Source organism: Symphalangus syndactylus, chromosome 9 (assembly GCF_028878055.3).
Source record: "Symphalangus syndactylus isolate Jambi chromosome 9, NHGRI_mSymSyn1-v2.1_pri, whole genome shotgun sequence".
Taxonomy (NCBI): Eukaryota; Metazoa; Chordata; class Mammalia; order Primates; family Hylobatidae; genus Symphalangus; species Symphalangus syndactylus.
In genome coordinates this window covers 43,431,038-43,457,259 of record NC_072431.2, presented here as the reverse complement: position 1 = coordinate 43,457,259, position 26,222 = coordinate 43,431,038, and the positions used below count along the sequence as shown (strand labels likewise).

The 26,222-nt window shown below is 39.8% G+C and overlaps 1 protein-coding gene and 1 pseudogene across 1 annotated transcript in view; one reads left to right on the top strand and one right to left on the bottom strand.

The window, feature by feature from the left end:
• Nucleotides 1-26,222, top strand: part of UPP2 (uridine phosphorylase 2) — a 263,171-nt gene that overhangs the window by 83,492 nt on the left and 153,457 nt on the right. The gene's annotated exons all lie outside the window — the stretch shown is intronic.
• LOC129490646 (metastasis-associated protein MTA3-like) lies at nucleotides 5,399-6,911 on the bottom strand (annotated as a pseudogene).

Genomic DNA, 26,222 nt, shown 5'->3' with positions numbered 1-26,222 from the left:
TTGGAGAGGATATAGCAAAACTAGGACTTTCATACATTTCATATATTGCTGATAGAAATATAAAATACACAATCATTTTGGAAACTGCTTGGCAATTTCTTAAAATGTTAAACACATACCTACTATATACCCAAGATAAATGAAAATATATGTCTACACAAAAGCTTGTACATGAATGATCATAACACCATTAATAATAATAGTCAAGAAGTAGAAACAACCCAAATGTCCCTCAACTGATAAAAGCATACACAAAATGTAGTATATCCATACAATGGAATATTGTTTAGCTGTAAAAAGGAATAAAGTACTGATACATGCTACAATATGGATGGAGCTTGAAAACATGATGATAAAGAAGCCAGACATTAGGCCAGGCGCGGTGGCTCACGCCTGTAATCCCAGCACTTTGGGAGGCTGAGGCGGGCGGATCACGAGGTCAGGAGATTGAGACCATCCTGGCTAACATGGTGAAACCCTGTCTGTACTAAAAATACAAAAAATTAGCCAGGCGTGGTGGCGGGTGCCTGTAGTCCCAGCTACTCAGAAGGCTGAGGCAGGAGAACGGCATGAACCCAGAACCTGGGAGGCAGAGCTTGCAGTGAGCCGAGATAGCGCCACTGCACTCTGGCCCAGGTGAAAGAGCAAGACTCCGTCTCCAAAAAAAAAAAAAAAAAAGAAGCCAGACATGCAAAAAAATACATATTATATGATACCATTTACATAGCATGTATCCAGAATGGGTAAACTCATACAAACAGAAAGACGGTTAGTGGTTGTTGTGGGCTGGAAGAAAAGGAAGTGGGAGTGACTTCTAACAAGTAGAAGGTTTCTTTTTAGGGTGATAAAAATATTCTGGAATTAGATAGTGGTTATGCTTGCATAACTGTACCAAAAGCCACCGGATTGTATACTTTAAATATGGGTGGATTGTATGGCATCTGAGTTACATCTCAATAAAGTTGTTGTTGAAATAAAAAACAAATATAAGCTATATACATCATCAACACTGCCACCATCCCAATTACCACTGCCAATATCTTGGTATACAGCCTTCTAAACTCATTTCTGTGCATCATATATACTTGTTAAAGAATGAAAATTGGATTATGCCATGCATATCCTTTAAGAAGTGTTGTTGCTGTTTTTTAGATATAAGATTTCATTTTATTACTTAGGCTGGATGTAGTGGTGCAATCATAGCTCACTGCAGCCTCAAACTCCTGAGCTCAATTGATCCTCTCAATCCTCCTGCCTCAGCCTCTTAAGTAGGTAGGACTACAGATACATGCCACAACACCCAGCTAATATTTTAATTTTTTGTAGAGACAGAGTCTCACCATGTTACCCAGGCTGGTCTCAAACTCTTGGCCTCAAGCAATGCTCCCACTTCAGTCTCCCAAAGTGCTGGGATTATAGGCATGTGCCACCACATCTAGACTTTATAGAAAGTATTTTAAATTACAACACACATGACTTTATAATCATAAAGTAATATCAGACTGGAAGACCATTGTCTTTTTTCTGATTTTAGGAGTAAAACTGTCAGTCTTTCATCATTAAATATTATATTAGTTCTGGGGTTTTCATAGATTTGCTTTATCAGATTAAGTTCCCTTTTACTCCCCATTTGCCAAGTGTTTTTTTTTTTTTTTAATCATGACATGGTGTTGCATTTTGTCAAATGCATTTTTTGCATTAATTGAGATGATCATATGGGTTTTTCTGTTTATTAATATGGTATATCCTATTGATTTCCTTATGTTGAGCCAACCTTGCATTCCTGTGATAAATCTCATTTGGTTATGGTATAAAATCATTTTTTAAGTGTAAATTGGCAAATTTTATTTATTTATTTATTTATTTATTTATGACAGGGTCTCACTCTGTTGCCCAGGCTTGAGTTCAGTAGTGTAATCTTGGCCCACTGCAACCTCCACCTCTTGGGCTCAAGCAATTCTCATGTCTCAGCCTCCCAAGGAGCTGAGACTATAGGCATGTGCCACCATACTTGGCTAATTTTTGTATTTTTTTGGTAGAGGTGGGGTTTCACTGTGTTAGCCAGGCTGGGTTTTATTTTATTTAGACCTAATTAATTTTAGACCAAAATTTAGACCAAATTTTATTTAAACCTAATTAATCTACATATGAATGGACCTCACTGTCTCAATTATGGAGTTTCATTATAACACCACTGTATCATTCCATTCTCACACTGCTAATAAAAACTTACTTGAGACTGGATAATTTATAAAGGAAAGAGGTTTAATTGACTCACAGTTCTTCAGGGCTAGGGAGGCCTAAGGAAACTTACAGTCATGATGGAAAGGGAAACAAACATGTCCTTCTTCACATGGCAGCAGCAAGAAGAAGTGCAGAGCAAAGGGGGAAAAAGCCCCATTTAAAACCATCAGATCCATGAGAACTCACTATCATGAGAACAGCATTCAATTACCTCCAACTGGGTCCCTCCTATGACACATGGGGATTATGGTAACTACAATTCAAAATGAGATTTGGGTGTGGACACAGCCAAACCACAGCATTATGCCCTGGCCCCTTCCAAATCCCAAGTTCTCACATTTCAAAACATAATCATGCCTTCCCAACAGTCCCCCAAAGTCTTAATTCATTCCAGCATTAACTCAAAAGTTCAGGTTCAAAGTTTTATCTGAGACAAGGCAAGTCCCTTCTGCCTATGAGCCTGTAAAATCAAAAGCAAGTTAGTTACTTTCTAGTTACACTTGGGGTACAGGCATTGAGCAAATACACTTATTCCAATGGGGGAAAAATTGGCCAAAACACAGGAGTTATAGGCCCCACCCAAGTCTGAAACCCAATAGGGCAATCATTAAACCTTAAAGTTACAAAATGATCTCCTTTGACTTCATGTCTCACATCCAGGTCATGCTGATACAAGGGGTGGGCTCCTATGGCCTTGAGCAGTGCCACCTTTGTGGCTTTGCAGGGTACAGCCTCTCTCCTAGCTGCTTTCATGGGCTGGCATTGGGTATCTGTGACTTTTCCTGGTACATGGGTTAAGCTGTTGGTGGATCTACCATTCTGAAGTAAGACAGTGGCTCTCTTCTCACAGCTCTACTGGGCAGTGCGCCAGTGGGAGCTCTGTGTTTGGGCTCTGAACCCACATTTCCCTTCCACACTGTCCTAACAGAGGTTCTCCATGAGGGTTCCACCCCTGCAGCAAACTTCTGCCTGGACATCCAGATGTTTCCATACATCCTCTGAAATCTAGGTGAAGGTTCCCAAATTTCAGTTCTTGACTTCTGTGCACCTACAGGCCCAACACCTTGAGGGAGCCACCAAGGGCTTGCGCCTTCTGAAGCAACAGCCTGAGTTGTACATTGGCCCCTTTTAGCTATGGCTGGAGCTGAAGCAGCTGGGATGCTTGGCATCATGTCCAGAGGCTGCATAGAGCAGGGTGCCCATGGGGCCAGCCCATGAAATCATTTTTCCCTTCTAGGCCTCTGGGCCTGTGATGAAAGGGGATGTTCTGAAGGTCTCTGACATGCCCTGTAGGCATTTTCTCCATTGTCTTGGTGATTAACATTTGGCTCCTTGTTACTTATGCAAATTTCCGCAGTGGGCTTGAATTTCTCCCTAGAAAATGGGTTTTTCTTTGCTATCGCATCATCAGGTCACAAATTTTCCAAACTTTTATGTTCTTCTCTCTTGAATGCTTTGGAACTTAAAAATTTCTTCTGCCAGATATACTAAATCATTTCTCTCAAGTTCAAAGTTTCACAGATCTCTAGGGCAGGGGCAAAATGCCATCAGTCTCTTTGCATAGCAAGTGACCTTTACTTCAGTTCCCAACAAGTTCCTCATCTCCATCTGAGACGACCTTAGCCTGGACTTTATTGTTCATATCACTATCAGCATTTTGTTCAAAGCCATTCAACAAGTTTCTAGGAAGTTCCAAACTTTCCCATATCTTTCTGTCGTCTTCTAACCCTTCCAAACTCTTCCAACCTCTGCCTGTTATCCAGTTCCAAAGTCGCTTCCACATTTTGGGGTATGTTTACCCGAACAGCTCCACTCCTGGTACCAATTTACTGTATTAGTCTGTTCTCACACTGCTGATAAAGACACACCTGGGACTGGGTAATTTATGAAGTAAAGACGGTTTGTTTTTTTTTTTTTGATGTGAGTTTCGCTCTTGTTGCCCAGGCTGGAGTGCAATGGTGCAATCTCGGCTCACCACAACCTCTGCCTCCTGGGTTCAAACAATTCTCCCGCCTCAGCCTCCTGAGTAGCTGGGATTACAGGCATTCACCACCACGCTCAACTAATTATTTTGTATTTTTAGTAGAGATGGGGTTTCTCCACGTTGGTCAGGCTGGTCTCAAACTTCTGACCTGAGGTGATCCATGCACCTCAGCCCCCCAAAGTGCTTGGATTACAGGCATGAGCCACTGCACCTGGCTAGAAAGAGGTTTAATTGAGTCACAGTTCAGCAGGACTAGGGAGGCCTCATGAAACTTACAATCATGGTGGAAGGGGAAGCAAATCCACCCTTCTTCACATGGTGGCAGCAAGGAGAAGTGCAGAGTGAAAGGGAGAAAAGCCCCTTATAAAACCATCAGATCTCATGAGAACTCACTCACTATCACGAGAACAGGATGGAGGTAACCACCTCCATGATTCAATTACCTCCCACCTGGTCCCTCCCGTGACACATAGGGATTATGAGAATTACAATTCAAGATGAGATTTGGGTGTGGACATAACCATACTATATCAATCATCCTTAGGGGTTATCTTGTTGCACTACCTAGTAGGTAAAAGTGCTTATGGGCTTTGTAGGCAATTCCATCACAAAACCCCATGGGATTGGATCACCTCCCACCAATCTTTTGCTAAGCAGTATTCTCTGATAAGATAACAGAAGTTTTTAATGCTTTGAATTTTTTCAGATTGGCATGATACAAATGGCAACAGACAAAAATAATGTTAAAAAATAAACCAAATAAAAGGTTGTACACAATAACTTATGTTTATTACAAACAAAAAAAGGAGTGAGAGGAAATGGTCAGAAGCACAACATATAAGGGTAAAGAATTTTAAAGCAGTGGCTGGGCATAATGGCTCATGCTTGTAATCTCAGCACTTTGGGAGGCTGAGGCGGGAGGATGACCTGAGGTTAGGAGTTCAAGACCAGCCTGGCCAACATGGTGAAACCCTGTCTCTACTAAAAATACAAAAATTAGCCAGGCATGGTGGCAGCCACCTGTAATTCCAGCTACTCGGGAGGCTGAGGCAGAAGAATCATTTGAACCTGGGAGAGGAAGTTTGTAGTGAGCCATGATCATGCCACTGCACTCCAGCCTGGGTGATACAGTGAAGCACTGTCTAAAAAAAAAAAAAAAAAAAAAGAACTTTAAAGCAGCTTACATTCTGCCCTAATGGCAGCATAAATTAATAGCTACAAGTGGCCATTTTGCTGCCTGCTGCAGCCAGAGGATACTTTTGAATAACTGGAGAGCAAATTTTGTGAAATACACAGTATGAAGGAAGAAAGCCTGGTGAGTTTTCACTGCAGACTTTGTACTGACGGTGTTTTGGAGTAGCATCCCTTGAATGGCCTGGCAGGATTTCTAACATGAGAGTCCTCTGTATTTGGGCTAGAAGATAACTTTTCTTCTGACTGGGTGGGCATTTTCAGGTCTCCATATTTTTCTTAATGAAGCCAACAAATTGCACTGCATATTAGGTAGGCCCCAAGAATACTACTGGTTAGATTATGTAGCACAGCAGCCCTCCCAGGCTTGCACTAAAAGGGGATTCTGAGGCAGGAATGTCATCCTCATGGTTCCACTCACAGCACCAGGCTTGCCATTGCTGGTAGATATTTGGTTGGGATTTGGTTTGCTGTAAATTGGGATATATACTTGTTTCAGCTTACTCTCAGTTTCTGCCACTTTTAATCATTTCTGTTGCACATATCTGTCAGTAGTTCTCCACAAGAAATAACATTCAGTGATGCTAGTCAATGATTTCCAAGGGAAAAAGTTTTGGCATATGTCATTGAAGTCTTTGCCATGTTTTTTCCAGTACCTCTTCGAATAAGCTAGCTTAAAAGGCTGACCATTCTTCCATTTTATCTCTGCATAAAACAGCTTCTTCAAGTGGTACTGAGACACTAATTGCACTGCTCAAATCATAGCTGTGTCTACACACTATATCAATAGCATGAAAGAAGGTGATGTCTTGGGAAGCTGCAGCAGCACCCACACGCAAACTAGGCTGCCTCAAAGAACTGCTGCAATCGAGGGGTCTAGGGAGGGTCCCAATAGTACTTGCTACAATTAAAAACTGGTTAATTGATCAATCCTTAAGTGGGCTATTTGGATCCCCAAACTTTAACTTTCCATTTTCACTGTTCTGTCTCATCTGATTCTCCTTCTATGAGCATTTCTGGGACATCTATTTGATATCTAGGTCCCATTCTGAATTCACCTTCATCAGCTAATAGTGTTTTCGATGAGGGGTCATGATCAATAAGTAGAAGAAAGTATACTTTTTATGAAGATATGCAATACTGATTCTGTCTAATTCATAAGGCAACACTGCATTTTCCCCTAATATGTGTTGAAGGCAAAGATTCATGTTGGGGTGACAAAGAAAGTAACATGTTTTGATTGATGTTTCTGAGTATTGGTCAAGTAAGGATCAACTATTGTTTCAGATTCTTCCTCAATTTCTTTAGCATGCTTGTCCACAAGAATTATCAGTGTGTTGGAAATATCATGTAATCTGTAAAAGCATACTACTTTTGCTTCCATGTTGCCACTTGCAGTCTTGTCAAGTTTTTCTATCCTGATTATTTATGGGTTGATGGAGGAATTCTCAAAGTAGACAAAATCTCCTACCTGGTACATGTTGGCCACCATGTCTGCCAGTTCCCCCTCTTGTTCACAGAGTCCCACTTGAACCCCATTGCCACTACTGCAGCCTCACGGAGAAGGTGCTCTGGGAGGGGGAAGAGAGGGAACAAGGGAAGGAGAGAGTGAAGGGAAGGGGATGCTGAGTGGTCTAAAATCTTTTTGTATATTTTTTTGAATTCAGTTTGCCAGTATTTGGTTGAGCAATGTTGCTTCCATGTTTATAAAGATATTGCTCTGTAGTTTTCTTTTCTTGCTATGTCTTTGTCTTGCTTTTATATCAGGGAAGTACTGACATCAAATATTGAGTTAGAAACTGTTCCCTCCTCTTTCATTATTTGCAAAAGCTTATGAAGAATCAGTAGTAATTCTTCTTTAAACGTTTGGTAGAATTCACCAGTAAATCTGTATAGTTCTAGGCCTTTTCAAAAGTTTTTTGATTACTATTTCAGACTCTTGTTATTGATCTTTTCAGGTTTTCTATTCCTTTTTAAATTAGCTTTGGTTGTTTGTATGTTTCCAGGAATTTGTCTATTTCATCTAAGTTATCTACTTTGTTGGCTTATAATTGTTCATCGTATGCCTAATGTCTTTGTTGGCTTGGATTGCCATAACAAAATATCACAGACTGTGTGACTTAAACAACAGAAATTCATTTCTTACAGTTCTGGACTTTGGGAAGTCCAAGATCAAGGTCCTAGCTGATTTACTTCCTCTTGAAGGCTTTGCTTCCTGACTTACAGACAGCCACTATCTTGATATGTCCTCACAAAGCTTTTCTTTGGTGTATGCATGTAAAGAGAGAGCAATAGAAAGGAGAGATGAGATGTCTCCCTCTTTTTAAATTTTTTTTTTATTTCCATAGGTTATTGGGGAACAGGTGATGTTTGGTTACATGAGTAAGTTCTTCGGTGGTAATTTTTGAGATTTTGGTGCACTCATCACCTGAGCAGTATACACTGTACACAATTTGTCGTCTTTTATCCCTCACCCCCTTCCCACCTTTTCCCCCTCAGTCTCCAAAATCCATTTTGTCTTTCTTATGTCTTGGCATCCTCATAGCTTAGCTCCCACATATGAGTGAGAACATACGATGTTTAGTTTCCCACTCCTGAGTTACCTCACTTAGAATAATAATCTCCAATCTCATCCAGGTCACTGTGAGTGCCATTAAGTCATTTCTTTTTATGGCTGAGTAGTATTCCTATTCACACACACACACACACACACACACCAGTTTCACATCTTTTTTTTTTTTTTTTTTTTAGACAGGGTCTCATTCTGTCACCCAGGCTGGAGTGCAGTGGCACAATCTCATCTCACTGCAACCTCCACCTCCTGGGTTCAAGTGATTCTCATGCCTCAGCCTCCTGAGTAGCTGGGATTACATGCGTGCACCACCAGGGCTGGCTCATTTTTTTGTATTTATTTTTAGTAGAAACAGAGTTTCACCATGTTTGGCGAGCTGGTCTTGAACTCCTGACCTCAAATGATCCATCTGCCTCGGCCCCCCCAAAGTGCTGGGATTTCAGGTGTGAGCCACTGTGCCCAACCTTATACCAGTTTATTTATCCACATGTTAATTGATGGGCATTTGGGTTGGTTCAATGCTTTTACAATTGCAAATTATCCAACTAAAAACATGCGTGTGCAAGTATCTTTTTCATATGATGACTTCATTTTCTCTGGGTAGATACCCAGTAGTGAGATTGCTGGATCAAATAGTAGTTCTACTTTTAGTTCTTTAAGGGATCTCCACACTGTTTTCCATAGTGGTTGTACTAGTTTACATTCCCACCAGCAGTGTAGAAGTGTTCCCTGTTCACTGCATCCATGCCAACATCAATTATATTTTGATTTTTTGATTATGGCCATTAATATGATACCATTATGGTATCGAATTGTGGTTTTGATTTCCATTTCCCTGATCATTAGTGATGTTGAGCATTTTTTCATATGTTTGTTGGCCTTTTGTATATTTTCTTTTGAGAATAGCCCACTTTTTGATGGGATTATTTGTTTTTTTCCTTGCTAATTTGTTGTAGATTCTGGATATTAGTCCTTTGTCATATGTATAGATTGTGAAGATTTTCTCCCACTCTGTGGGTTGTCTGTTTACTCTGCTGACTGTTCCTTTTGCCATGTGAAAGTTCTTTAGTTTAAAAAGTCCCAGTTATATATCTTTGTTTTGTTGCATTTGCTTTTGGGTTTTTGGTTATGAAATCCTTGCCTAAGCCAATGTCTAGAAGGGTTTTTCCAAAGTTATCTTCTAGAATTTTTATGGTTTTATGTCTTAGATTTAAGTCCTTGATCCATCTTGAGTTGATGTTTGTATAAGGTGAGAGATAAGGAGCCAATTTCCTTCTCCTACATGTGGCTTGCCAATTTTCCCAGCACCATTTGTTGAACAGGGTGTGTCCTTTCCCCACTTTATATTTTTGTTTGCTTTGTCAAAGATTAGTTGGCTTCATTTCTGGGTTCTCTATTCTGTTCCATTGGTCTATGTGCCTGTTTTTATGCCACTACCACGCTGTTTTGGTGACTATGGCCTTATAGCATAGTTTGAAATCAGGTAATGTGATGCCTTAGATTTGTTCTTTTTGCTTAGTCTTATGGAGGCTCTTATTTGGTTGCATATGAGTTCTTATTTGGTTGGAGGCTCTTATTTGGTTGCATATGAATTTTAGAATTGTTTTTTCTTATTCTGTGAAGAACAATGGTATTTTTGTGGGAATTGCATTGAATTTGTAGATTGTTTTTGGCAGTATGGTCATTTTCACAATTTTTTTTTTTTTTTTTGAGACACAGTCTCACTCTGTCGTCTAGGCTGGAGTGCAGTCGCATGATCTTGGCTCACTGCAACCTCTGTCTCCTGGGTTCAAGTGATTCTCATGCCTCAGCCTCCGCAGTAGCTGGAATTACAGGTGTGCACTACCACTCCTAGCTAATTTTTATATTTTTAGTAGAGACGGGGTTTGCCATGTTGGCCAGGCTGGTCTTGAACTCCTGGCCTCAAGTTATCCACCCACCTTGGCCTCTCAAAGTTCTGGGATTACAGGCCTGAAGCACTGCACCTGGCCATTTCACAATATTGATTCTACCTATCCATGAGCATGAAATGTGCTTCCATTTGTTTGTGTCATCTATGGTATATTTCAGCAGTGTTTTGTCATTTTGCTTGTAGAGGTCTTTCACCTCCTTGGTTAGGTATATTCCTAAGCATTTTATTTTATTTTATTGCAGCTATTGTAAAAGGGGTTGAGTTTTGTTGTTGTTATTGTTTTGAGACAAAATCTCACTCTATTGCCCAAGCTGGAGTACAGTGGCACAATCTTGGCTCACTGCAACCCCCACCTCCTGGGTTCAAGTGATTCTCCTGCCTCAGCCTCCTAAGTAGCTGGGACTACAGGCACATGCCACCATGCCCAGCTAATTTTTTTTGTATTTTTAGTAGAGACGAGGTTTCACTATGTTGTCCAGGCTGGTCTTGAACTCCTGATTTCGTGATCCGCCCTCCTCGGCCTCCCAAAGTGCTGGGATTACAGGTGTGAGCCACCACGCCTGGCCGTGGTTGAGTTCTTGATTTAATTTTCAGCTTGATTGCTGTTGGTGTATAGAAGAGCTATTGATTTGCATACATTGATTTTGTATCCAGAAACTTTGCTGAATTCTTTTATCAGTTCTAGGAGCTTTCTTGAGGAGTCTTTATGGTTTTCTAGGCAAACGATCATATCATCAGCAAACAGCAACAGACTGACTTCCTTTTTACCAATTTGGATGTCCTTTATTTCTCTCTTTTGTCTGATTGCTTTGGCTAGGACTTCCAGTCCTATGTTGGAGGGGAGTGGTGAGAGTGGGCATCCTTGTCTTGTTCCAGTTCTCAGAGGGAATGCTTTCCACTTTTTTTTATTCAGTATTATTTTGGCTGTGGGCTTGTCATAGATAGCTTTTATTGCATTGAGGTATGTCCTTTGTATGCTGATTTTGCTGAGAGTTTTAATCATAAAGCGATGCTGGATTTCGGTGAATGCTTTTTCTGCATCTATTGAGATGATTATGTGATTTTTGTTTTTGATTCTGTTCATGTGGTGTATCACATTTATTGACTTGCCTATGTTAAACCACCGTTGCGTCCCTGGTATGAAACCCACTTGATCATGGTGGATTATCTTTTTGATATGTTGTTTGATTTGGTTAGCTAGTATTTTGTTAAGGATTTTAACATCTATGTTCATCAGAGATATTGGTCTGTAGTTTTCTTTTTCTGTTATGTCCTTTCCTGGTTTTGGTATTAGGGTTATGCTGGCTTCATAGAATGATTTGGGGGGAGGGTTCCCTCTTTCTCTATCTTGTGGAATAGCATCAATAGGATTGGTACCAATTCTTCTTTGAATGTCTCCTAGAATTCTGCTGTGAATTCGTCTGGTCCTTGACTTTTTTTGTTGTTGGTAATTGTTGCTATTACCATTTCAATCTCTCTGCTTGTTACTGGTCTGTTCAGAGTGCCTAATTCTATCTGATTAAAGCTGGGAAGGTTGTATCATTCCAGGACTTTATCCATCTCTTCTAGGTTTTCTAATTTATGTGCATAAAGGTGTTCATAGTAGCCTTGATGATCTTTTGTATTTCTGTGGTGTCAGTTGTAATATCTTCCATTTCGTTTCTAATTGTGCTTATTTGGATTTTCTCTCTTCTTTTCTTGGTTAATCTTTCTAATGGTCTATCAAATTTACTTATCTTTTCAAAGAAGTAGCTTTTTGTTTTGTTTATCTTTTTTTTTGTTTGTTTGTTTCAATTTCATTTAGTTCTGCTCTGATCTTGGTGATTTCCTTTCTTCTGCTGGGTTTGGGTTTAGTTTGTTCTTGCTTCTCTAGTTCCTTGAGGTGTGACTTTAGATTGTCTGTGCTCTTCCAACCTTTTTGATGTAGGCATTTAGGGATATGAACTTTCCTGTTAGCACTGCCTTTGCTGTATTCCAGAGGTTTTGATAGGTTGTGTTGCTACTGTCATTCAGTTAGAAGAATTTTAAAATTTTCATCTTGATTTCATTTTTGACCCAGTAATCATTAAGGAGAAGGTTAATTTCCATGTAGTTGCATGGTTTTGAAAGTTCCTTTTGGAGTTGATTTCCAGTTGTATTGCACTGTTGTCTGAGAGAGTACTTGATATAATTTCAATTTTTTTACATTTATTGAGGCTCGTTTTGTGGCGTATCATATGGTCTTTTGGAGAAAGTTCCATGCACTGTTGAATAGAATGTATATTCTGTGGTTGTTGGGTAGAATGTTCTGTGTATATCTGTTAAGTCCATTTGTTCCAGGGTATTGTTTAAATTTACTGTTTTTTGTTGACTTTCTGTCTTGATGACCTGTCTAGTGCTGTCAGTGGAGTATTAAAGGCCCCCACTATTATTGTGTTTCTGTCTATCTTATTTCTTACTTCTATTAATAATTATTTTACAAATTTGGAAACTCCAGTGTTAGGTGCATATATATTTAGGATTGTGATATTTTCCTGTTGGACAAGACCTTTTATCATTATATAATGACCCTCTTTGTTTTTTCAAATGCTGTTGAGTTAATGTTTGTTTTGTCTGATATAATAATAGCTACCCCTGCTTACTTTTGGTGTCCATTTCCATGCAATGTCTTTTTCCATTCCTTTCCTTAAGTTTACATGAGTCCTTTTGTGTTAGGTGTGTCTCTTGAAGGCAGCAGATAGTTGGTTGATGAATTCTTATCCATTCTGCAATTCTGTATCTTTTCAGTGGAGTAGTTAGGCCATTTACACTGAACGTTTGACTGAGATGTTAGCTATCATTCCATTCATCATGCTGTTTGTTTCCTGTATACCTTGGGTTTTTTTTTGTTTTGTTTTTAATTGTATTTTTGTCTTGTAGGTCTTGTGAGATTTATGCTTTAAAAAGGTTCTGTTTTGATGTGTTGCCAGGATTTGTTTCAAAATTTAGAGCTCCTTTTAGCAGTTCTTGTAGTGCTGGCTTGGTAGTAGTGATTTTTCTCACCATTTGTTTGTCTGAAAAAGATTGTATTTTTCCTTAATTTACAAAGCTTAGTTTCATTGGGTACAGAATTCTTGGCTGATAATTGTTTGTTTGTGAAGGCTGAAGATAGGGCCCCAATCCCTTCTAGCTTGTAGAGTTTCTCTGAGAAATCTGCTATTAATCTGATAGGTTTTCCTTTATAGGTGACCTGGTGTTTTTGCCTCACAGCTTTTAATATTTTTTCCTTCATCTTAACTTCAGATAAGTTGATGACAATGTGCCTGGGCAATGATCTTTTTGTGATGAGTTTCCCAGATGTTCTTTGAGCTTCTTGTATTTAAATGTCTAGTTCTCTAGCAAGGCCAGAAAAGTTTTCCTCGATTTTTCCCCCAAATATACTTTCCAAGCCTTTAGATTTATCTTCTTCCTCAGGAACGCTGATTATTCTTAGATTTGGTTGTTGAACATAATCCCAGACTTCTTGGAAGCTTTGTTCATATTTTCTTATTCTTTTTTCTTTGTCTTTGCTGGATTGGGTTAATTCAAAAACCTTGTCTTTAAGCTCTGAAGTTCTTTATTCTGCTTGTTCGATTCTATTGCTGAGACTTTTCAGAGCATTTTGCATTTGCATAAGTGTGTCCACTGTTTCCTGAAGTTTTGATTGATTTTTATTTATGCTATCTTTTTCATTGAATATTTCTCCCTTCACTTGTTGTATCAGTTTTTGGATTTCCTTACATTGGGCTTCACCTTTCTCTGGTGCCTCCCTGATTAGCTTAATAATTAACCTCCTTCTGAATTCTTTTTCAGGTAGATCAAGGATTTTTTCTCGGTTTGGATCCATTGCTGGAAAGCTAGTATGATTTTTGGGGGGTGCTAAAAAACCTTTTTTTGTCATATTACAAGAGTTGGTTTTCTGGTTCCTTCTCATTTGGGTAGCCTTTGTCACCAGGAACATCTCAGGCTCAAGGCTGTTGTTCAGTTCCTTTTGTCCCATGGAGTGTTTTCTTGTTGTAGTACTGTCCTCCTTTTCCTAGGGATGTGGCTTCCTGAGAGCTGAGCTATAGTGATTGTTATCCCTCTTCTAGCCATACAGCAAGTCTACCAGTCTCTGGGCTAGTAGTGGGAGTTGTCTGCACAGAGTCCTCTGATGTGAACAATCTGTGGGTTTCTCAGCCATGGATACTGGCACCTGTTCTGGTGGAGGTGGCAGGGGTATCAAATGGACCCTGTGAGGGTCCTTAGCTTTGGCTGATTATTGCACTATTTTTGTGTTGGTTGGCCTCCTGCTGTGAGGTGGTGCTTGCAAGAGAGCATCAGCAGTGGTAGTATGTGGAGGAACAGGTGGTGGGAGAGGCCTTAGAACTCCCCAGAGTTTATGTACTTTGTCTTCAGTTACCAAGGTGGGTAGGGAAGGACCATTAGGTGGGGGCAAGACTAGGTGTGTCTGAGCTCAGACTCTGCTTGGGTAAGTCTTGCTGTGGCTCCTGTTGCGGATGGGGGTGAGGTTCCTAGGTCAATGGAGTTTTGTTCCCAGGAGGATTATGGCTGCCTCTGCTGTGTCATGCAGGTTGTCAGGGAAGTGGGGGAAAGCTGTCAGTCACAGGCCTCACCCAGCTCCCATCCAACCCAAAGGGCTGATCTCACTTCCACCATGCTCCCACCCCCAACAGCAACAAGTCACTTTCCAGGCAGTGGGCCAGCAGGACTGAGAACTTGCCCCAGGCTACCCACCTCCCAGCTGCGAAAATAACTAGCGCTTTCCTTCCTCTCCCACCTGTGGAGGACGCACACCAGATTCACACCCTCCCCCAGGTTCTGGCCAGGAGGCTTCTAAATTCGTTCAAATTGTTACAAAGTTCAGCTGGTGCTTTTCTTCTCCATGTGGCCTTTTCCCAGTGACTCTGGGAAAGTGTCTCCTCAAGGATGCCTGTGAGGTGAGGCAGAAATGTCTTGTTAAGGGACCCAGCAAGCCCACAGAGATTTTCCTGCTGCTTCCTCTACCCCTGTATTTCGCTCTGCTCTCTAAATTGACTCAGCTCCAGGTAAGGTCAGAATCTTCTCCCATAATCTAGACCTTCAGGTTCCCCAGTGGGGATGTGTGTTCATGGATGAACAATCTTCCTTTCCCACTTCCACAGTTTGGGCACTCACAGTATTTGGGGTGTCTCTGGAGTCTTGCAGGAACAATCCACTTCTTTCAGCAGATATATGGGTTCTCTTGGCTTTCCTAATATATTTCTGCAGTCATACTGGAGCAAAAGTTCACAGTGCAAGCCTCCACAGGCTGTTATGTCCATCCAAGTGGGAGCTTCAATCTAGTCCTGCCTCTTGTCTGCCATGGTCTCATCTCTCCCTCCTTTTCTAAGTCCACTAATCCCATGATGAGGGCCCAAGCTCATGACCTAACCTAACCCTATTTACCTTACCCTAACCCCATCTTTAAATATCATCATATTGAGAGCTAGGGCTTCAGCATGTGGATTTAGAGACAGTGAGGAGGAACATTGAGTCAAAAACACCTTATAATATTTTTTGTTTTGTGAAGTTATTAATAGTGTCCCATTTTTCATTTCTGATGTTAGTAATTTTAGTCCTTTTTTTCTCTTCTTTTCTTTCTTTCTTTCTTTTTTTTGGATACAGAGCCTTGCTCTGTCACCCAGGCTGGAGTGCAGTGCTACAATCTCGCCTCACTGCAACCTTGCTTTCTGGGTTCAAGTGATTCTCCTGCCTCAGCCTCCCAAGTAGCTAGGATTACAGGTGCGTGCCACCACACCTGGCTAATTTTTGTATTTTTAGTACAGACGAGGTTTCACCATGTTGGCCAGGATGGTCTTGAACTCCTGACCTCAGGTAATCCACCCGCCTCAGCCTTCCAAAGTGCTGGGATTTCGGACATGAGACACCATGCCCAGCTGAGTCTTTTTTTTTTCGTTGCCTGGTGAGATTAGCTAAAGTTTTGTCAATTTTGTTGGTCTTTTCAAAGAACCAACTTTTGGTTTTACAGATTTTCTCTATGGCTTTTCTACTTCCTTTATTTTCTCTAATATTTATTATTTCTTTCCTTCTGTTTGCTTTGGATTTGCTTTTTTATTTAGCTCTTTAAGATAAAGTTTTGGTTTTGATTTGAGATCTATCTTTTTTTAAAAAAAAACATAGGCATTTCTAATTATACATTTCCCTCTAGGCACTATTTTTACTGCATCTCATAAGATCTGGTGTACTGTGTTTTTATTTTCATTTATCTCAAGGCATTTTCAAATTTCTTTTGTAATTTACTTTTTGACCTTTAATTATTTACAACTGTGCTCAATTTTCTTATACTTGTGAAATTTCCAAATTTTCATGTTATTAATTTCTAATTTCATTTCACTGTGGTCACATAGTATAATTTGTATCATTGCAGTCTTTTTTACTTTATTAAGACTTGCTTTATGGGGTAACATATGTTTTATCCTGGCAAATGTTACTCGTGTGGTTGAGAAGAATGTATATTATTTTATTAATAAATGGAGGTTCTTTAGATCTCTGGAAACTGGATTATACCTTGTTCAAGTCTTCCATTTTTTGGAAGACATTCTGTCTAGCTATTCTAACCACCATTGAAAGTAGGTTAATTAATCTCCAACTACTGTTGAATTGACTATTTTCTCCTTCAATTCTGTTAGTTTCAATTCTGTTACAATTTGGGGTTGTTTGGTGCATATATGTTTATAATTCTTATATGTTTTTGATCAATTAACTTTTTTTTGAGACAGAGTCTCACTCTGTTGTTAAGGCTGTAATACAGTGGTACGATCTCAGCTCACTGCAACCTCCACCTCCCGGGTTCAAGTAATTCTCTTGCCTCAGCCTCTGGAGGAGCTGGGATTACAGGTGCATGCCACCATGCCTGGCTAATTTTGGTATTTTTAGTAGAGACAGGATTTCTCCATGTCAGCCAGGCTGGTCTGGAACTCCTGACCTCAAGTGATCCACCTGCCTTGGCCTCCCAAAGTGCTGGGATTACAGGCATGAGACACCATGCCTAGCCGATTAACTCTTTTATCATTGTAAGATGTCTTTCTTAGTCTTTAGTAACCATTTTTTGTCTTAAAGTCTACTTTAATAATATAGCCATTCTAGGTCTCTCTTAGTTACAGTTTGACTGTACATCTTTTTTCATGCTTTTATTTTCAACCTCTTTGTGTCTTTAAATCTAAAGTCTCTCACAGACAGCATATAGTTGAATCTTGATTTTAAGACAGATAATCTCATTTTTTTTTTCTTTTTTTGAGACATAGTTTCACTCTTGTCACCCAGTCTAGAGTGCAATGGCATAATCTCGGCTCACTGCAACCTCTGCCTCCTGGGTTCAAGCGATTCTTCTGCCTCAGCTTCCCGAGTAGCTGGGATTACAGACATGTGCTACCATGCCCGGCTAATTTTTGTATTTTTAGTAGAGACGGGGTTTCACCATGTTGGCCAGGCTGGTCTCCAACTCTTGACCTCTGGTGATCCACCCGCCTTGGCCTCCCAAAGTTCTGGGATTGCAGGTGTGTCCCACCATGACTGGCCAGATTTTTTTTTTTTAATATAGAGTTGGTGGAGCTCCTTATATATACTTGTTATTAATCCCTTGTTAGACAGGTAATTTGCAAATAATTTTTCCCATTCTGTGGGTTGCCTCTTTCCTTTTTGGGTTGTTTCCTTTGCTATATAAAAGCTTTTTAACTTGATGTGATCTCATTTATGCGTTTTTGCTTTGGTTGCCTGTGCTTGTCGGGTATTACTCAAGAAATCCTGGAAGTTTCTCCAATGTTTTCTTATAGTAGTTTCATAGTTTGAGGTCTTTAAGTGTTTAATCCATTTGGATTTGATTTTTGTATATGATGAGAGATAGGGGTCTAGTTTCTTTCTTCTGCATATGAATGTCCAGTTTTCCCAGCATCATTTATTGAAGAGACTATCTTTTCCCTAGTGTATCTTCTTGGTACCTTTGTCAAACATGAGATCACTGTAGGTGTGTGGATTTGTTTCTGGGTTCTCTATTCTATCCCAATGGTCTATGTGTCTGTTTTTATTTTAGTACCATGATGTTTTGGTTACTATGCCAGATAATGTGCTTCCTCCAGTTTTGTTCTTTTTGTTTAGGATAGCTTTGGCTATTCTGGGTCTTTTGTGGTTCCATATAAATTTTAGGATTGTTTTTTTCTATTTCTGTGAAGAATGTCATTGATGTTTTGATAGGCATTGCATTGAATCTATAGATTGCTTTGGGTAGTATGGACATTTTAACAATATTGATTCTTCCAATCCATGAACATGAAATATCTTTCCAATTTGTGGTGTCCTCTTCAATTTTTTCATCAGTGTTTTATAGTTTTTATTATAAAGATCTTTCACTTCTTTGATTAAGTTAATTCCTAGGCATTTAATTTTATTTGCGTCTATAGTAAATGAGATTACTTTCTAAAATTTCTTTTTCGATTTGTTCACCGTTGGCATATAAAAATGCTATGGATATTTGTATGTTGATATTGCATCCTGCAACTTTACTGAATTTGATTATAAGTTCTAACAGTTTTTTGGTGGAGCCTTTAGGTTTTTCCAAATGTAAGATCATATAATCTGCAAACAAGGATAATTTGATTTCTTCCTTTCCAATTTGGATGCCCTTTTCTTTTTCTCTTGTCTAGCTGCTCTATCTAGGACTTCCAGTATTATGTTGAATAACAATGGTGATAGTGGGCATCCTTGTCATGTTCCAGATATTAGAGGAAAGGCCTTCAGTACCCCCCACCGCCCAGTTAGTATGACCTCTGCTATGGATCTTTTGTATATGGCTTTTATTAGGTTGACATATGTTCCTTCTGTACCCAGTTTTTGAGGGTTTTCTTTCATGAAGAGAAGCTGAATTTTGTCAAATAGGTTTTCAGCATGGATGGAAATGATTGCATGGTTTTTGTCCTTCATACTGTTGATATAATGTATCATATTGATTAATTTGCATATGTTGGAACCAGCATTACATCTCTGGGATAAATCCCACTTGGTCATGATGAATCATCTTTTTAATGTATTGTTAAATTTGTATTTAGTTGAAGGTTTGTGCATCAGTATTCATCAGAGATATGGACCTGTAGTTTTATTTTCTTGAGGTATCTTTTGTGTTGGTATTGGGGCAATAATAGCCTTGTAGAATGATTTTGGAAGTAGTCACTTCTCTTTGATTTTTCAGAATAGTTTGAGTAAGATTGGTATTAGTTCTTCCTTAAATGTTTGGTAGAATTCAGCAGTGAAGTCATCAGGTCCCGAGCTTTACTTTACTGAAAGACTTTTGATTATGGCTTCCATCTCATTAATTGTTATTGATCTGTTCATGTTTTGGATTTCTTCGTGGTTTAATCTTGGTAGGTTGTATGTGTCTAGAAATTTGCCCATTTCTTCTAGATTTTCCAATTTATTGGCTTATAGTTGTTCACAGTAGTGACTTATGATCCTTTGAATAGCTGCAGAATCAGTTGTTGTGTCTCCTTTTTCATCTGTGATTTTATTTATTTATGTCTTCTCTCTTTTTTTCTGAGCTAATCTGGCTAAAGTCTTGTCCATTTCATTTAACTTAAAAAAACCAACTTTTTGTTTCGTTGATCTTTTGTATTGTTTTCTTCATTGTAATTTTATTTATTTCTGCTCTGATCTTTTTTATTTCTCCTGTTAATTTTGGATTTGGTTTGCTCTTGATTTTCTAGTTCTTTAAGATGCATTGTTAGGTTGTTTATTTGATGTTTTTTCTTTTTTCAATGTGGGCATTTATAGCTATAAACTTTCCTCTTAGTACTGCTTTTGCTGTATCCCATAGGTTTTGGTATGTTGTGTTTCCATTAGCATGTGTTGGAAGAAATTTTTTAATTTCCTTTGTAATTCTTTCATTGACCCACTGGTCATTCAGAAGCATATTGTTTAATTTCCACGTTGACCTTGTTTGGCTGTGTCCCCACCCAAATCTCATCTTGAATTCCCACATGATGTGGGAGGGACCCCATGGGAAGTAATTCAATCATGGGGGCAGGTCTTCCTTGTGCTGTTCTCACAATAGTGAATAAGTCTCATGAGATCTGATGGTTTTATAAGGGGGAATTTCCCTGCACAAGCTTTCTCTCTTTGCCTGCTGCCATCCATGTAAGATGGGACTTGCTCCTCCTTGCCTTCCATGACGATTGTGAAGCCTCCCAATCCACGTGGAACTGTAAGTCCAATAAATCTCTTTCTTTTGTAAATTGGCCAGTCTTGGGTATGTCTCTATTAGCAGCATGAAAATGAACGATCACAGTAAATTTGTACCAGTAGAGTAAGGTGCTGCTGAAATGATACCCAAAAATGGGGAAGCAACTTTGGAACTGGGTAACTAGGCAGAGGTTGGAAAAGTTTGGAGGGCTCAGAAGAAAACAGGAAAATGTGGGAAAGTTTGGAACTCCCTAGAGACTTGTTGAATGGCTTTGTCCAAAATTCGGATAATGATATGAACAATAAAATCTAGGCTGAGGTGGTCTTAGATGGAGATGAGAAACTTGTTGGGAACTGGAGCAAAGTGACTCTTGTTATGTTTTAGCAAAGAGACTGGTGGCATTTTGCCCCAGCCCTAGACATTTGTGGAACTTTGAACTTGAGAGAGATGACTTAAGGTATCTGGCAGAAGAAATTTCTAAGCAGCAAAGCATTCAAGAGGTGACTTGGGTGCTGTCAAAGGCATTCAGTTTTAAAAGGGAAACAGAGCATAAAAGTCCAGAAAATTTGCAGCCTGACAATGCAATAGAAAAGAAAAACTCATTTTCTAAGGAGAAATTCAAGATGCCTGCAGAAATTTGCATTAGTAACAAGGAGCCCAGTGTTAATCCCCAAGACAATGGGGAAAATATCTCCAGGGCATCTCAGAGACTTTTGCAGCAGCCCCTTCCATCACAGGCCTGGAGGCCTAGGAGGAAGAAATGGTTTTGTGGGCCAAGCCCAGGGTCCCGTGCTGTGTGCTGTCTAGGGACTTGGTGCCCTGCATCCGAGGCACTCCAGCCATGGCTGAAAGGGGACAACATAGAGATTGGGCCGTGGCTTCAGAGGGTTCAAGCCTCAAGCCCTGGCAGCTTCCACATAGTATTGAGTCTGAGTGCACAGAAGTCAAGAATTGGGGTTTGGGAACCTCCATCTAGGTTTCAGAGGATGTATGGAAACACCTGGATGCCCAGGAAGAAGTTTGTTGAAGAGGTGAGGCCCTCATGGAGAACCTCTGCTAGGGCAGTGCAGAAGGGAAATGTGGGCTCAGAGCTCCCACACAGAGTCCCTACCTGGGCACCACCTAGTGGAACTGTGAGAAGAGGGCCACCATCCTCCAGACTCCAGAATGGTAGATCCACTGACAGCTTGCACCATATGCCTGGAAAACCCACATACACTCAACACCAGTCTGTGAAAGCAGCTGGGAGAAAGGCTGTACCCTGCAAAGCCACAGGAGCAGAGCTGCCCAAGACCATGGAAACCCACCTCTTGCATCAGTATGACCTGGATGAGAGACATGGATTCAAAGGAGATCATTTTGAAACTTTAAGATTTGGCTGCCCTGCTGGATTTCAGACTTGCATGGAGCCTGTAGCCCCTTAGTGTTGGCCAATTTCTTCCATTTGGAATGGGTGTATTTACCCAATGCCTGTACCCTACTGTATCTAGGAAGTAACCAGCTTGTTTTGATTTTACAGGCTCATAGGTGGAAGACATTGCCTTGTCTCAGATGAGGCTTTAGACTATGGACTTTTGAGTTAAAGCTGAAATGAGTTAAGACTTTGGGGGACTGTAGGGAAGGCATGATTGGTTTTGAAATGTGAGGACATGAGATTTGGGAGGGGCCAGGGATAGAATGATATGGTTTGGCTGTGCCCCCACCCAAATCTCATCTTGAATTCCCATGTGTTGTGACAGGGACTCCATGGGAGGTAATTGAATCATGGGGCAGGTCTTTCCCATGCTGTTCTCATGATAGTGAATAAATCTCATGAGCTCTGATGGTTTTATAAGGGGGAGTTTCTATACACAACTTCTCTCTTTTTGCCTGCTGCCCTCCATGTAAGACATGACTTGCTCCTCCTTGCCCTCCACCATGATTGCAAGGCCTCCCTAGCCATGTGGAACTATAAGTCCATTAAACCTCTTTGTTTTTTTTGTTTTTTGTTTTTTTTTGAGATGGAGTCTAGCTCTGTCACCAGGCTGGAGTGCAGTGGCATGATCTCAGCTCACTGCAACCTCCGCCTCCTGGGTTCAAGAGTTTCTCCTGCCTCAGCCTCCCAAGTAGCTGGGATTACAGGCACACACTGCTGCACCCAACTAATTTTTGTATTTTTAGTAGAGACAGAGTTTCACCATGTTGACCAGGATGGTCTCAATCTCCTGAACTTGTGAACCGCCCACCTCAGCCTCCCAAAATGCTGGGATTATAGGCGTGAGCCACTGTGCCTGGCCCATTAAATTTCTTTCTTTTGTAAATTGACCAGTCTCAGGTCTGTCTTTATCAGCAGCATGAAAATGGACTAATACACATACAAACACTAAACATGTATTTGTATAGTTTCCAAAATTCTTCCTTTTATTTATTATTATTATTATTGTTATTTTTGAGATGGAGTCTCGCTCTGTTGCCCAGGCTGGAGTGCAGTGGCACGATCTCGGCTCACTGCAAGCTCCGCCTCCCAGGTTCACACCATTCTACTGCCTCAGCCTCCGAGTAGCTGGAATTACAGGCACCTGCCACAACGCCCGGCTAATTTTTTTTATTTTTAGTAGAGACGGGGTTTCACCATGTTAGCCAGGATGGTCTTGATCTCCTGACCTCATGATCCACCCGCCTCGGCCTCCCAAACTGCTGGGATTACAGGTGTGAACCACCGTGCCCGGCCCTTTTTATTGATTTCCAGTATGATTCTGTTGTGGTCAGAGAGGATGTTTGATATTATTTCAATTATTTTGAGTATTTTAAGACTTGTTTTGTGACCTAACATATAGTGACCTAACATATAGTTTATCCCTGAGAATAATCCATGTACTGAGGAAAAGAATGTGTATTATGTAGCCATTGGATGAAATGTTCTGTAAATATCTACTAGATCCATTTGGCATATAGTACAATGTTTCTTTGGGCCATGGCCCAATGTTTCATTGTAGATTTTCTCTCTGAAAGATCTGTTCAATGCTGAAAGTGGGGTGGTGAAATCTCCACTTACTACTGTATTGGAGTCTCTCTCTCTCTTTAGCTCTGATAATATTTGCTTTATATTTCTGTGTGCTCCAGTGTTGGGTGCATATCTATTTCAAATTGTTATATTCTCTTGCTGATTTCACCGCTTTATCATTATATAGTGACCTTCTTTGTCTTTTATAGTTTTTGTCTTGAAATCTATTTTGTCTGATATAAGTATAGCTACTTTTGCTCTTATTTGGTTTCCATTGGCGTGAAATACATTTTTTCCAGCCCTCTATTTGCATTCTATGTGTGTGTTTGTAGGTGAAGTGCATTTCTTGTAGGCAACAGATTAATGGGCCTAGTTTTATTTGTTTATTTTTAATCCATTCAGTTACTCTATGTTGTTTAATTGGAGAGTTTAATCCATTTACATGCAGTGTTATTATTGATAAGTAAGGACTTATTCCTGCCATTTTGTTATTTGTTTTCAGGTTATTTTGTGGTTTTCTCTTCCTCCTTTCTTTCTTGTCTTCCTTTTAGTGAAGTTTATTTTCTCTGGTGATATGATTTCATTTCTTGCTTTTTATTTTTTGTGTACTTACTGTATTTTTTCAATTTGAGATTATCATGAGGCTTGCAAATACTATCTTATAACCCATTATTTTAAACTGATAACAACTTGACAGTTTGCATAAACAAACAAGCCAAAAGAAAACTAATATACTATGTCTTAACTTCATCCCCTTGCTTTTTAACTTTTTGTTGTTGCTATTTATATCTTACTGTACTATGTCTTAAAACGTTGTAGTTATTATTTTTGATTGGTTCACTGTTTATCTTTCTACTTAAGATAAAAGTAGTTTACACACCACAGTTACAGTGTTATACTAATCTGTGTTTTTCTGTGTACTGACTATCACCAGTGAGTTTTGTACTTTAGATGATTTCTTCTTGCTCATTAACATCCTTTTCTTTCTGAATGAAGTACTCCCTTTAGCATTTCTTGTAGGACAGGTCTGGTGTTGATGAAATCACTTGGCTTTTCTTTGTCTGGGAAAGTCTTTATTTCTCCTTCATGTTTGAAGGGCAATTTTGCGGGATATACTATTCTAGGGTAAGAATTTGTTCTCTTCAGCACTTTAAATATGTCATGCCACTCTCTTCTAGCCTCTAAGGTTTTACACTGAAAAGTCTCCTGTCAGATGTACTAGAGCTTCATTGTATGTTATTTGTTTCTTTTCTCTTGCTGCTTTTAGGATCCTTTCTTCATCTTTGACCTTTGGGAGTTTGATTATTAAATATCTTGAGGTAGTCTTCTTTGCATTAAATCTGCTTGGTGTTCTATAACTTTCTTATACTTGGATATTGATATCTTTCTAGGTTTTGAAAGTTCTGTTATTATCCCTTTGACTAAACTTTCTATCCCTATCTCTTTCTTTACCTCCTCTTTAAGACCAATAACTCTCAGCTTTTCCCTTTTGAAGCTATTTTCTAGATTCTGTAGGTATGCCTCATTGTTTTTTGTTCTTTTTTCTTTTGTCTCTTCTATGTATTTTCAAATAGCCTATCTTCAGCCTCACTAATTCTTTATTCTGCATGATCAATGATGTATTAAAAGACTCTGATGCATTCTTCAGTATGTCAATTGCATTTTTCATTCCAGGATTTCTATTTATTCTAATTATTTCAATCTCTTTGTTAGATTTATCTGATAGAATTCTGAATTCCTTAGCTATTTGGAATTCTGTCTGAACGGTCAATATCTCTGTTTCTTCAGGATTGGTCCCACATGCCTTATTTACTTCTTTTGGTGAGATCATGTTTTCCTGGATCATCTTAATACTTGTAGATCTTCTGAGTCTGGATATTGAAGAGTTAGGTATTTATTGCAGTCTTCACAGTCTGGGCTTATTCATAACCATCTTTCTTGGGGAGGCTTTCCAGCTATTTGAAAGGACTAGGGTTTTGTGATCTAAGCTGTATCTGCTTTAGGAGGCAGTAATGCTCTGGTTCTTGCAGACTCATAGAGGTACTACCTTGATGTTCTTGGACAAGATCTGGAAGAATTCTCTGTATTACTAGGCAGAGACTCTTCTTCTCTTCCTTTATGTTTTCCCAAACAAAGAGAGTCTCTCTTTCTCTGTTCTGAGCCACCTAGAGCTGGGGATGGAGTGACACATGCACCCCTGTGGCCACCACCCTTAGGACTGTGCTGGGTCAGACCTAAAGCAAGAACAGCACTGGGTCTGGCCCAAGGCCTGCTGTAACCACTCCCTGGCTACCACCTATGTTCATTCAATGCTCTAGGGCTCTACAATCATCAGCTGGCAAAACCAGCCAGGCCTATGTCCTTCTCTTCAGGGCAGCAAATTCTCCCAGGTCTTGTGTGGGTTGGGGAGCCATCCAGGCACCAAGAACTAGAGTAAAAAACCTTAGAACTCTACCTAGTGTTCTGTTGTACTATTTTTGAATTGTTTTCTTAGTGGGTGTATGTTAGCCAGGGTTCTCCAGAGAAACAGAAACAATGGGCTATATAGAGATATGTAGGAGGAGATTTATTATAGGGATTGACTCATGGAACTGTGGAGGCCAAGAAGTCCACTGATATACTGTCTGCCTATTTCCTGGGAAACCAGGAAAGTCAGTGGTATAATTTAAGTTCAAACGCCTGAGAACAAGACTACCTGATGACATAAGTCCCAGTCCTGAAAACTTTGATCCTGGTGTGGGGTGTACACTGGTGGAACTCCATTTCCTGAGAACTTGGAGGGGTTGGAGGTCCTGAAGTCCAAAAGCCCAAGAACCAGTAGTTTCAATATCTGAGGGCAGGAGAAGCTGAATGTCCCAATTCAAGAAGAGAGAAAAAATTAACCCTTCTTCTGCCTTTTTATTTGATTCATGCCTTCAACAGATTAGATTCTGTCCACCCACATTGATGAGGGTGGATCTTCTTTGCTCAGTCTGTTGATTCAAATACTAACCTTGTCAAGAAACACCTTCACAGACACACCCATAAATGATTCTTTACCAGCTATCTGGGCATTCCTTAGGCCAGTCAAGTTGACATATAAAATTAATCATCAAGGGTTGCTGTTAGAATTACAACAACATCATAATT